This window comes from Marmota monax, unplaced genomic scaffold, assembly GCF_021218885.2.
Source record: "Marmota monax isolate L192 unplaced genomic scaffold, Marmota_monax_Labrador192_F-V1.1 WCK01_AAM20220418_F8-fsc00271, whole genome shotgun sequence".
Classification (NCBI taxonomy): domain Eukaryota; kingdom Metazoa; phylum Chordata; class Mammalia; order Rodentia; family Sciuridae; genus Marmota; species Marmota monax.
In genome coordinates this window covers 354,703-365,992 of record NW_026694659.1, presented here as the reverse complement: position 1 = coordinate 365,992, position 11,290 = coordinate 354,703, and the positions used below count along the sequence as shown (strand labels likewise).

The window sequence follows — 11,290 nt, the reverse complement described above, 5'->3', positions numbered from 1 at the left end:
CGCGAGCAGGTTCAGGAGTGGGGACCGTTTTCTCCCTAGGCGCTCGAATCGCGCTGTGCCGCTGGAGCCGAGCGGTTCCAGGGCTGGTGCTGTTTGGGTGCGCGTTCCGGGGCCCGGCCGTGGGGCTCGGCGGCGCCGGGGTGCGCCCCCAGGTAGGTCCAGCCCCCGCCCCCTGCGCGGCGCCGGGCCCGGCCCCTGGGCGGCGTCACGGCGCGGCCGGGGAGGAGCGCGGGAGGAGGAGGAAGCGCGCGGAGGGGGCGGGCGCTGCGCCGGGGGAGGGTCGCCGCCGCCGCCGCCGCCGCCGCCGGGATCGTCAGGCCGGAGCCGCGCGGCCGAGCGAGCGGCGGGCGGCGGGGAGGGCTCGGCGGTGGAGAGGCTCGCGGCGCCCGGGCCGGCGGGGTCCGCCCGGGCCGGCAGCGTCCGCCCGGCGGCGGGAGGAGGGAGCCGCGCAAGACAAAGAGCGGCGCCTGGGCGGGCGCAGCGCGGCCGCCGCCCCGGGACCCGCGCCGCTGCCCTCCGGCCTCGGCGGGCGGCCCGCGGCGAGGTAAGCGTGGCTGGAAGGCGCGGGGCGGGGGCCGCAAACTTGGGGCGGTTCGGCAGAGTTGGGAGCGCGGCGGGGCTCGCGGGCCGGGGCGCACCCGGGAAGAGGTTGGGGGAGCCGGTCCTCTCGTGCCCCACTGGTGCCCTCGGCCCCGTCGCGGCCTGGGCGTCCCTGGCTGCAGATGGCCGGGTACCTCCAGCTGCACACCTTCCTGCCCGCCCCTCCAGGCTCCCCACTCTCCCAGATGGCACGGGGGCGGGGGCGCCCACCCAGGGCGCGGGCGGGGACCTGGGCAGGGGTGCGGGCTGCGGGGCCCAAGACTGGAGACCCCCAGGGACGCAGGCAACGTCTGGCCTGAGGCCGGGCGGCGGACACCGAGCCCGGGGTGGGCGTGGGGCCGTGTGGTGGCCGGGGTCGTCCGGGCGCGTGTGCCTGGGAAGAATAGCCGAGGATCCCAGGGCCCCAGCGCCGGGACTCCGGAGGCCGGTGTGGGCCGGGAGAACTTACTGTGTTTATTAGAACTATTTATGATCCCGCACAAAGCTACCGTCACATCACATAAAGGAGGTTGTTGCCTTGGCGGGCCAAGCCAAGGGCGCTTTTGTGCCCGGTTTCAGCCTCTGCGTCCTGCCTCGGATTTCCAAGACTCTTAAGTCACCTGAACCAAAGTTTCTCCCAATCGCTCTGTCCTCCTGGTTTATTCAGGGCGATTTAACCACCAGGTATTCCTGGAAGCGTTTGTTGTGTGGTTTTTAAATCATCCAGGGTGACTCCCTTTTGAGCGTGGTTAGCTTGGCGTTGTGTGGAGGGGTTTAATTTGCAGAACGTTTTTAATTTGTAGACAATAACGATTCGATTCGTCCGCCCGGGATGCTGGGGGTCATTGGTTAATGGACACCAGGCACCTGACTTAAAACTATTGTAAATAGCTTCAGGGACAAAGCAGGACCGCGTTTGGAGTTGGCTCTGGCCACTTCAGACCATTGAGGCTGCCCCTCGTTTGGTTTTGTTTATTTTGCCAACAGGTTTGAAGCTGATTCTGCCAAATTTGTGTTTAGTGGGGTGAGCAGGCGCCTGTCGGGGTTGGAGGGGCCTCAAACATCTCAGGCCCGCTCCTGCAATGACCCAACAAGAAACCAAACCCAAAGGCCAGAGGGCGTGGATTGCCAGGGCCCCACAGGTAGGGGAGTCCCTTCCTTGTCTCAGTTCAGCGCAAGCTTCTGGAAGGGATTTTGTGTAGAAATGAAAGTAATTCTGGGTGTGTTTCATGTCCCTGCTTTTGATACGTTTATCAACAGTGGTTTTCAACTCTAGAAGTGACTGGAAAAAAAAACAAAAACAAACCTGGGCTGCTTTGACTTATCAAAACAGATCTTAACTGTGCTTCTGAACACACCCTTAATTCACTTACAGAATGTTCAGAGATAAAACGGGTGAATTGATAACAGGATTTTGAAGCATGTATGGCGTTTATAGAAGGAGAATGGTAGTCAGTGGACACATTGGAGAAAGAGGATATTTAACCCAGTTTGGGCTCTGGGTGTAGGATTTACAAGTTGGCAATAGGAATTCCCTAAGAAGCAGGTGGTTATCCTTGTTTGTGAGCGAGAGATTGTGAACGAAAATCCTTTCTTTATATTTCTCTCCTTGAAGTTGAATGTAGTTTTGATCAAAGAAAGTGGCCGGATCTGTGGCCATCCGAGACTGAAATTGAGACCTCTAAGCAGCGGGAAGCCGGTGGAGATGCCCACTCACTTCCTCTCCCTGGCACTTAGTTTCTTAGCTGCTCTATTCTGTCAACAGTGGGGTTGATCATGACACACAGGATGAAACTGAGCCACAAACTGCCACCTGGAAAATTGTCTACTCTAACTCCCTCTGCCCACTTGTGGAGAAACTGATCCTTTTTAAATGGGTGGGGCTTGTGAAGTGTGCATTTGAAGCAGCTGTGGTCAGTTTTTAAGGCTTTGGATTTTGTATTATTAAATGCTACATCCTTACATTTTCCTCATCCTTGCTCCATTTGGCCTTGTCATATTTTCACCTTCTGTCATTTACATTGGGGGTTGCTGTGGTTTTCCAACAAACAGCAGATCTTATGTACACAGTATTTGAGAAATGTGCTGTCATCCATATTAAATGCACCCGAAATCATCTTGCGTGTGCACAGACGAGATAACCTTTCGGACTGCCCTAAGACTCCTTGATTGCCCAGAATGACCTGGAGTTCTTGACTGCTTGCATTAGCGGAGTGTGCCCTGGCTAGACCAGTCTGTGATACTCTGTGGGACGAAAATGCTTCTAAAGGCTCCACCTGGCTTGCAGTGTGCCCTGAGAAAGACAGGGTTTGTGAAAATGGCTTTTGGACATTAAAAATGAAGCTTCATGACTGAAGAACCCAAGATTGCTCTCAAGAACGGCAGGAGAGGGTGGTGAGTGATGTTTGGGAAAAAGTAGTAAGCTAACTTCTTTTCTCAAATGAAGTAGAAACTCCCTGACAGCTCCCCCAGAGGCTTAGGAAATTAGTTTTCTCATCCGGAGGGACTGCAGATGGCACTTCCAAATTCTTTCTCATTCCTAAAATGAGTGATGGAAACACTTCAAAGGGCCTAAGCTAAAAATGATAAGGTGTGTGTTAAATGCTTGAGTTAAGGCAACTCAGAAGGAGGTCAAGGCAGGTTTTCAACAGGTTATCAAAGGTATGTGGTTATAGTTAAAATAATTTGTCACTTCTTTAGGCCATTTTAGTTGTGCAGTTTAAAAGTTTAGTTATTTTTCTTTTACTGCATTTCGCCTGAACATAATGTTTTTTTCCTGAAGGTGCCACATAGGCAAGTTAATCTACTGCCTGATAACACACCAACGACACAGTGGCACAACGGTTCCTATCTCCAGATTCTCAGTCTGGAGCCATGGAAATGAAAGGGTTCTTCTGATTGGCATGGCAGTCTCAAGGTGGTGTCACAGTGGTGACCCTGTCCCAGACTGGCCTTTGTGTTCCCTGGGGGTTCCTTTGCTCCACCCACCCTGGGTGTCTCCAGTTCTCCTTCTTCCAGTGGTCACTTCTTCCCCATATCTTACCAAATCTTCCCCAGCTAGAGGTGATGACTTTGTCCTTGAAGCTTCACAGCACTTTGTGTCTGATTTGACATTTGTGACTTTCTTCTATGGGTTGCTTGGCTTTGTATTTTCTTTAGGAAGTTCCAAGCCCTCTGAGAGCCACAGGTGTTCCCACTTAGTGTAATACCTTATGCACAGTTTATGTGCAACATGTACTTATTGAATCTGAGCCTGGATCACTGGGGCGATGTGTTCCCAGCACGCCAATAAAGTTTGTAATAACAGATCTCCAAAATCCTTGTACCTTAGAACCTCCGTTACACCACTGATGTCTTGGTCCCCAGAATATGCAGACAGTGGGACAATTTGGTCCAGTGGTTTCTCTGTTTGGTAAAATCCCTGTCAAATGAGTCATTTGTAGTCTTGAAGCTAAACATAACAAAAACAAGACAGAACCCTGAAATTCATTTATTTTTCATATGCACCTTACGCACATAGCCTGAAGGTAATTTTATATAATCTTTTTGTGCACCTGCATTTTTTGTTTTCTTGTTTTGGGGCACCAGGGATTGAACTCAGGGGCACTTGACCACTGAGCCACATCCCCAGCCCTGTTTTGTATTTTATTTAGAGATAGGGTCTCACTGAGTTGCTTAGTGTCTCGCTTTTGCTGAGGTTGGCTTTGAACACATGATCCTCCTACCTCAGTCGCTTGGGTCCCTGGGATTATGCACCTGCATTTTGTCTGCAACAAACCAAACCGATCCAACTACATAACCACCTGGTGGGCTGGCAAAGTGTGCAGTTTTTCAGTAGATTAGTCTGTGCATGTCAGCCTGGACTGGAAACTGAGCAAAGCATTGCTAGTTGTTGTCTCCCCACTTCATTTGCTGTTGTAATGCTTTTAAGAAAAGAAGCCGAAGATACACTTAAAATTTCAATAGAGGTTGAACATCCCTAGTTTGAAAGTCTGAAATCTGAAATGCCCCCAAACCCAAAACTTTCTGAAATGCCTAAATGTGGACAGGATGCCACAAGTGGAAAATTCCACATCTGACCTCATGTGATAGGTTGTGGTCAAAATGCAGGAACACTAACAATGCGGTATAAAATTACCTTCATACTGTATATATAAAGTGTATGTGAAACAATTGAATTTCATGTTTAGACTTGGGTCACATCTCCAAGGTATGAATATGCATATATTCTAAAATTAGGAAAAAGAAAAACAAAACAAAAAACAAAATAGAAACACTTCTGGTCACCAGCATTTTGCATAAGGGATGCTCAACCTGTATTACAGTTTCTTCTTTTGAGACAGTTTTGGAAAACAAAATGCTTTTTATGGCTAATGGTTAATGAAGATCTAAAATGCCATAGTGAGATAAAAATAATGTATACTAATGTTTGTGTGATAATTTATAGTTTACAAAATACTCTGCACATCCACCACCATATTTAATATTCTAGATAACATGGCAAAATTGGCTCCAGTCTTTATTTCTAGATCAGGATACTGGGGCTCAAGGACAGCGCCAGGGATTACAGGACTTAAATTTAGATTTAAGTCCTTCCCCTTGGAGTTCTGTCACTGCCAAGCAGGTAGTAGAAGAGGAGAGCAGAATGTAGCTGGGTAGAGTTGTTTTCTTATGAGGCACTAGACAGAGCAGAGCGTCATAGCCCTTGGGTGTGTACCTTAGCCTTATTGCTGATGTGTGCAGGTATTGATGGGAGCAGATCCTATGTGTGAGTTGAATCATCTGAAGGTGAGCCATTGGAGGGGAGGCAGACAGACACTTTCAGTGAACTTGTGTCCTTGCTTCATTGTTGTAAGCTGGAGTTACCCTGGAAAACTTCCTGTTGAAGAGTGCTTATTCCTGTTGGGTGGGTGTATTATCCATAATGGAATACCACAGACTAGGGGGCTGAAGAATTTATTTTCTTACAGTTCTGGAGGCTGGAAGTCCAAGATCAAGGTACCAGCAGGTTGGTGTCTGATGTGGGCTCTTATTCTGGCTCCTCTTCTTGCCTTGTCCATACAAGGCTTTTCTTCTCTGTGTGACCTCATTTAACCTTAATTACCTTCTTTTATTTTTTTATGTAATGGGGATTGAACCCAGGGGCTCTTAACTACCAAGGCACATCCCCAGCCCTTTTTATGTTTTATTTTGAGACAGAGTCTCACTAAGTTGCTGAGGCTGGCTTTGAACTTGTAATCTTCCGGCCTCAGCCTCCTGAGCTGCTGGGATTACAGGCACCTGCCACTGTGCCTTGCCGCAGTCCGGCTGGCTGCAGCAAAATAACCGGGGGGTGACGAATAACTTGTGTACATTGATACAGCAGGAGTAGGAGCCATTTATTGCAGGACAGGAGCAGTATTTATACATTCCACACAGCTTATCTAATTAGCATAAACTAGATACATCAGTCAACCAATAAGGAATCTCCACACTTAATGGCTCGCTTTTGTTACTTCTCAAACCACTCCCTCTGGCATTTTGCCAGGCACCATCCAGACTTGTTTACGAACTCTAACATTCCCCTGGCAAAATGCCAGGTGTTATTTTGACTTGTTTACAGACTCTAACAGTGCCTGGCCTTAATTACCTTCTTAAGTGTTCTATCCCTAAATATGATTGACCCTTTGTATTGTGGGTCCTGCATCTGAGGATTAACTCTCTACAGATCAAAATTGCAGATTTTGTGAATGTGCTGAATATGTACAGGCTTTTTTGGGTCATTATTCCCATAATCTCCCTAGAGATGATTAGAGTATATGGGAGGGTGTGTGTAGGTGACATGCGATTACTGTATGCCATTTTATATAAGGAACTTGAGCATCTGAAGATTTTGGTACCCTCGGGGGTCCTCCATGAAACTGAGGGACCTCTGCATTGTTTTCTGGAGGCAGGGTTTCAGCATTTGAATTTGGAGGGGAACTCTGCATTCCTACACCTGGCTGATTTTAGGATGTACTATTGCTTTCATCACCCGGGTGTGGAATCTGTATATCTGGGAACACCTGCCAGGGATGGTTTCAGAGTAGCAGAAGAAGGAGGTCCTGTCCACTCTTTAAGAGTCAGGCATAGAACCCCATGACAGGCAGGGAGCCTTGGCGCTCCAGGTTTTAAGCAGAATGATTAGAGAAAAAGCCTTGACTGAGTTCCACTTACAGATGCTTCTCCCAACACTCATTTTGTTTGTTTTTTTCCTTCATGAGGACCATGATACAATATCTGAACTGTTGGATAATGTATTGGATTTTGTGTGGAAAGGAAGGGGTTCCCCTGGCTCCTGGAGGAAGGGCACAGTGAGAAGATGGAGCCTGGGGTGGACTGAGCAGCCTTTGTCCCCAGAGTGTCCCATCCTGGAGTGTGCATGAAGGTGTTTGATGAGACGCCCAGGAGCTCTGTGTGGGTGTTTCTGACCCAGGTCAGTTGGCTGCTCCGTGAAGTAGAGGTGCCTCCTGCCTGCTCTCTCTCAAGCTCTAAGTAGTCTGTGTATCCATGGTTTGTTATCCATCCATCCATCAATCAATCAATCAATCAATCAATTCATGTGAATGGACCAGCTTCTCACTGATCAGTTGGTTCCACTGAAACTTTGTCCCAAACTGTATCATTTCCTAGCCTGTCTGTTCTCTGGTTATTTTTTCTCATCATTGATTGACTCATTCATCCTTGAATTCCCCCTTATCTCCAAATCCGGTTATCATCCCCTATTGATTCTACCTCTGAAAGATCTCTTATATCTGAGCCTGGCTCTTCTTTCTCTTTTTGACTTGGACATCAAAACAACTTTCTAATCACTCCTGCCAATCTGTCTGCTCACTCCACCCTCACAATGTAGCCTGACCACCACCTGCACTTGGTGGCTCTCTGTCATCCTCAACTCACTATTCCAAGTCCCCAGCAGGGCAGGTGTGGGCCTGTAGACTGGACTCCCTCACTGGTTCCTAGCCTTTAAATACACCCCAACCCCCAGCCCTTTAAGCTACAAAGTTATCTGTGGTCACATACTGAGCAGCAGTTTGCTAACAATGGTTACAAAACAACAAAGTTTATAATCAGTTTGCTTTTAGAGACTTCTATCTATTGGGGCTGGTTCAGGGTTATCCCTTGTAACAATAGCTTGTCTGCACAGGGACCCAGCATGAGCCTGGCTTTCCCTAAGGGCAGGAGAGATCAGAAGCAGAAAATGAGGTGTGTGCATCTTTTGTTTGCAGTGTCTCCCTGCAAATGCCCCTTGAAGTGATTGTCAGGAGCAACTTGGTCCCAGTGAAATATCCTATGAGCTTCAAATGTGAGCCCTACATGTAATTTGAAATGTTGTTATAATCACATTAAAAATGTAAAAATTAAGTACTTTTCTTTTATCCAACACATCTGAAATATTTTATTTCTGCAGATAATCAATATAAATCCTAATCAGTGCACTAATTCACATTCTTTTAGTTGTGTGAAGCCTTAAAAATCTGATGCTTGGGCTGGGGATGTGGCTCAAGCGGTAGCGCGCTCTCCTGGCATGCGTGCGGCCCGGATTCGATCCTCAGCACCACATACAAACAAAGATGTTGTGTCTGCCAATAACTGAAAAATAAATATTAAAATTCTCAAAAAAAAATCTTATCACTCAATCTTCAAAAAAAAAATCTGATGCTTAGTGTACGTTTACTGTACTTCTTGCTATATTTTGGGTGGTCGGTGGACTACATGTGACTGGGGCTGTCACACCCAGAGAGTTCAGGGCTATAAGCTTTTCATGGCTTAGGGTTCATTTATTCTGAATTTTCCAAAGTTGAGATAGCTAAAAGGACACAGTAAAAAACCCTTTAGAATAATAATTGTGGTAATCATGATAGTATTTTACTGAGAAAGGCATGACCCACGTAGTTATAAGGAATAATGTGATATTTCATATACTCAGTTTTAGAGTTCTAAAATCAGACTTGGTTAAAAGTCAATGCATATAACCAGAATACTTCGTGCACCTTACACATATTTTCAAACGTGTTTTGAATTGTAGAGGTTAAATTGCCAATGTAAAATAGCTTTTTGGGGGGAATCAGTGTTCAACATATTTCTGACACATGTTACGTTTTTAATTTGTAAGTATAGAAGCTAAAATCAAACCTCTTTTTAGTGACTTTTAGCTCTCCCTCCTCACACTTTACACATAACTCATTGATTTCTCACCAGGATTGAGTACGGTGCGTTCTGTTTTTAACCTTGTGGAAAGGAGGAGAAGAACTGTAGGTTGCCTGGTCGTGGGCCCCGTGACTAGGAAAGGTCAGGTCTGGTGTTCACTTTCTGGCTACCTCATTCTCCAAGTCTGGCTACCATCTTTTCATTCAGCGGTATCTGAAAATTCATAAAACAGAACCATAAATTTTATGATGGTATGAGATTTGAGAAACATTGTTGGAAAATCAGTGATAGGGAGTGGAGTGTGGGTAGAGGCTCATTCGGGAATCTCTTATCAGCTGCGTTGTGGAGGAGGCCCTGGACTTTGGAAGGACATGATGAACAATTGGTAACTGTGGAGGGGTAACTGTGAAGGTCACAGAAGAGCATTATTGGGCACTGTGTTGGCCTGGCTGCTCCTCTTCCCTGGTGTGCTGTAGACCTGTGGTCCTCAGACTCTGAAATGAGCATTAGCACAATGTGGAGGGATGGTCCCACCTGGAGAGTCTGATGCAGAGATTTGGGGTAGGGCCTGAGAATTTGCTCTTCTAATACATTCTCAGGAGATCCCTGTTGGAACAACTGAAAACTACTGCTAGAGAGACTTGCAGTACCCCTGGGTGAGTGGGGGGTTGGGGTGGTGGTGGGGTGGTGGTTCTGTTCAGTGCACATTGAGCATCCCTTACCCAAAATGGCTTGGGACCACAAGTGTTTCAGATTTTGGAACTTTTGCATTTGTACAATGAGATATCTTGGGGATGGGATTCAAGTCTAACCACGAAATTTGTTTGCTTCATGTACACCTTATATACATGTAGCTTGAAGGTAATTTTTTACAATATTTTTAGTGAACCTGTGTTTTGACTGTGATCCATCTCATGAGATCAGGTGTAGGATTTTCCACTTGTGGAATTACATGGGTGCTCAAAAAGTTTCCAGTTTTGGTGGCTTTTGGATTTCATACTTTCAAGATGAGAGATGCTCAACCTGTAACTGCATCTTAATTCCAGCATGGCCTGCAGTGTGGATACTATTGCACGGGCCTATGTGATGTACCTCTTCATAAATAGCTGTATGCTGGGCTCTACCCCATCTTCACCACAGTGGCGACTGTGGAAGCAGGAGCATTTTTTCATTCTTCAGTTGGCCTCTAACTGTGGTATGTTGGTCAGAATTGAGAGTAAATTTTTTTCTGCTTTTGGAGTGACAGAAGCCATCTTGGGGACATCAGCATAAAAAACGCAAACTCCTTGAGTTTTTTTTTTTTTTTTTAATTTTTAATTAAAAGTTTTAAAGAGAGTGGAAAAATAGCAAGGGACGTGAGTTATTTCAAAGACAGTTTTTAGAAATTTGCAAAGGATGAATAGTGAATTTCCATCAAATGACTTTTTAAAAAATATTTATTCTTAAGTTTTAGGCGGACACAATATCTTTATTTTACATTTATCTGGTGCTGAGGATCAAACCCAGTGCCTCGTGCATGCTAGGCGAGCGCTCTGCCACTGAGCCACAACCCCAGCCCAACTTTTTTTTTTTTTTTTGCTCTAAGAAACACACTCAGTGGAATCTACCAAGATAAAGAAAACCGACTTTTCTTTCCATTCATTTCTGTTCTTTCTTTCCTTGCCTTTGGTCCCCACCCCTCCACCCCCAATTTCTCAGGTTTGTACGTATCTCGAGGTAGTCTCCATGCCTTTATCTTAAAGCTGGTCTGTATATTACATTCTTGGGTTTTCCTTTAAGTGTTTCTGTTGCCATCTTCTTAGAACCTTCGTGGAGTGGATTTCGAAGATGCTTTTCCCTTCAGTGAAGTCCTCTGTCTTGCCTCAGTTCCGTTTTCATAGTGTCCTTACTAGGTCTTTTGTGTAGGGTGCAGTAGATAAGACCCAGTGGACTATGAAGAAATGATGACCTTATGGTCTAAAACAGAGGACAAAAGTGTCAATCATAATCTCTCTCTCATCATGATCTTCATTTTGAAGTGTTCCTGGGTAGAGCTAACGCTCTACTGATTGACCACCTACAGATGAAGGGTCTAGTGTTTTACTGTTTTGCTTCTTACACTTGACCATGCCCTGAATCCGATGTATCTCAGCCATCCTGGTCAGAGATGCTGAGTTTTTTCCTACAGAAGTAGCTTCTCTTTCTCTGCATGAATACCTCTGGTGGGTCAGGGTTCCATGTCTAAGAAAGAAAATGTATTTTGAACATACTACACTTTATTCCATGTAGCGTCTCATTCATTTTTGGATCTAATTAGCTATTAGATTTGAATTGGGGAAGTAGAAACCAACTCACTTTTGCAAATCCACAGATTTTAGGGCTAGGATTTTTAAAAGCTTAGCTGAGACTTGAACTCCCTCACCCATGTATATAAATTAGTGATTCCCAACTGGGGCAGTTTTGCCCAAATGGACATTTGGCAGTGTCTTGAGGCATTTGCAAAATATTGGGTCTAGGGGGGGATCCTGGCATTTAGTGAGCACAGATCAGGGATGCTATTTGG

General features: G+C 46.2%; 1 protein-coding gene across 3 annotated transcripts in view; it reads left to right on the top strand.

The window, feature by feature from the left end:
• Positions 1-418: 418 nt before the first annotated feature.
• Positions 419-11,290, top strand: part of Nck2 (NCK adaptor protein 2) — a 144,247-nt gene continuing 133,375 nt past the window's right edge. The window contains exon 1 of one of the 3 annotated variants that reach the window (XM_046423303.2): positions 419-544. The gene's annotated coding sequence lies outside the window, so the exon portion shown is untranslated. Of the gene's footprint in view, positions 545-1,013; positions 1,722-11,290 lie in introns of those variants that run through there. The other 2 variants (XM_046423300.2, XM_046423301.2) reach the window with 2 other exon arrangements.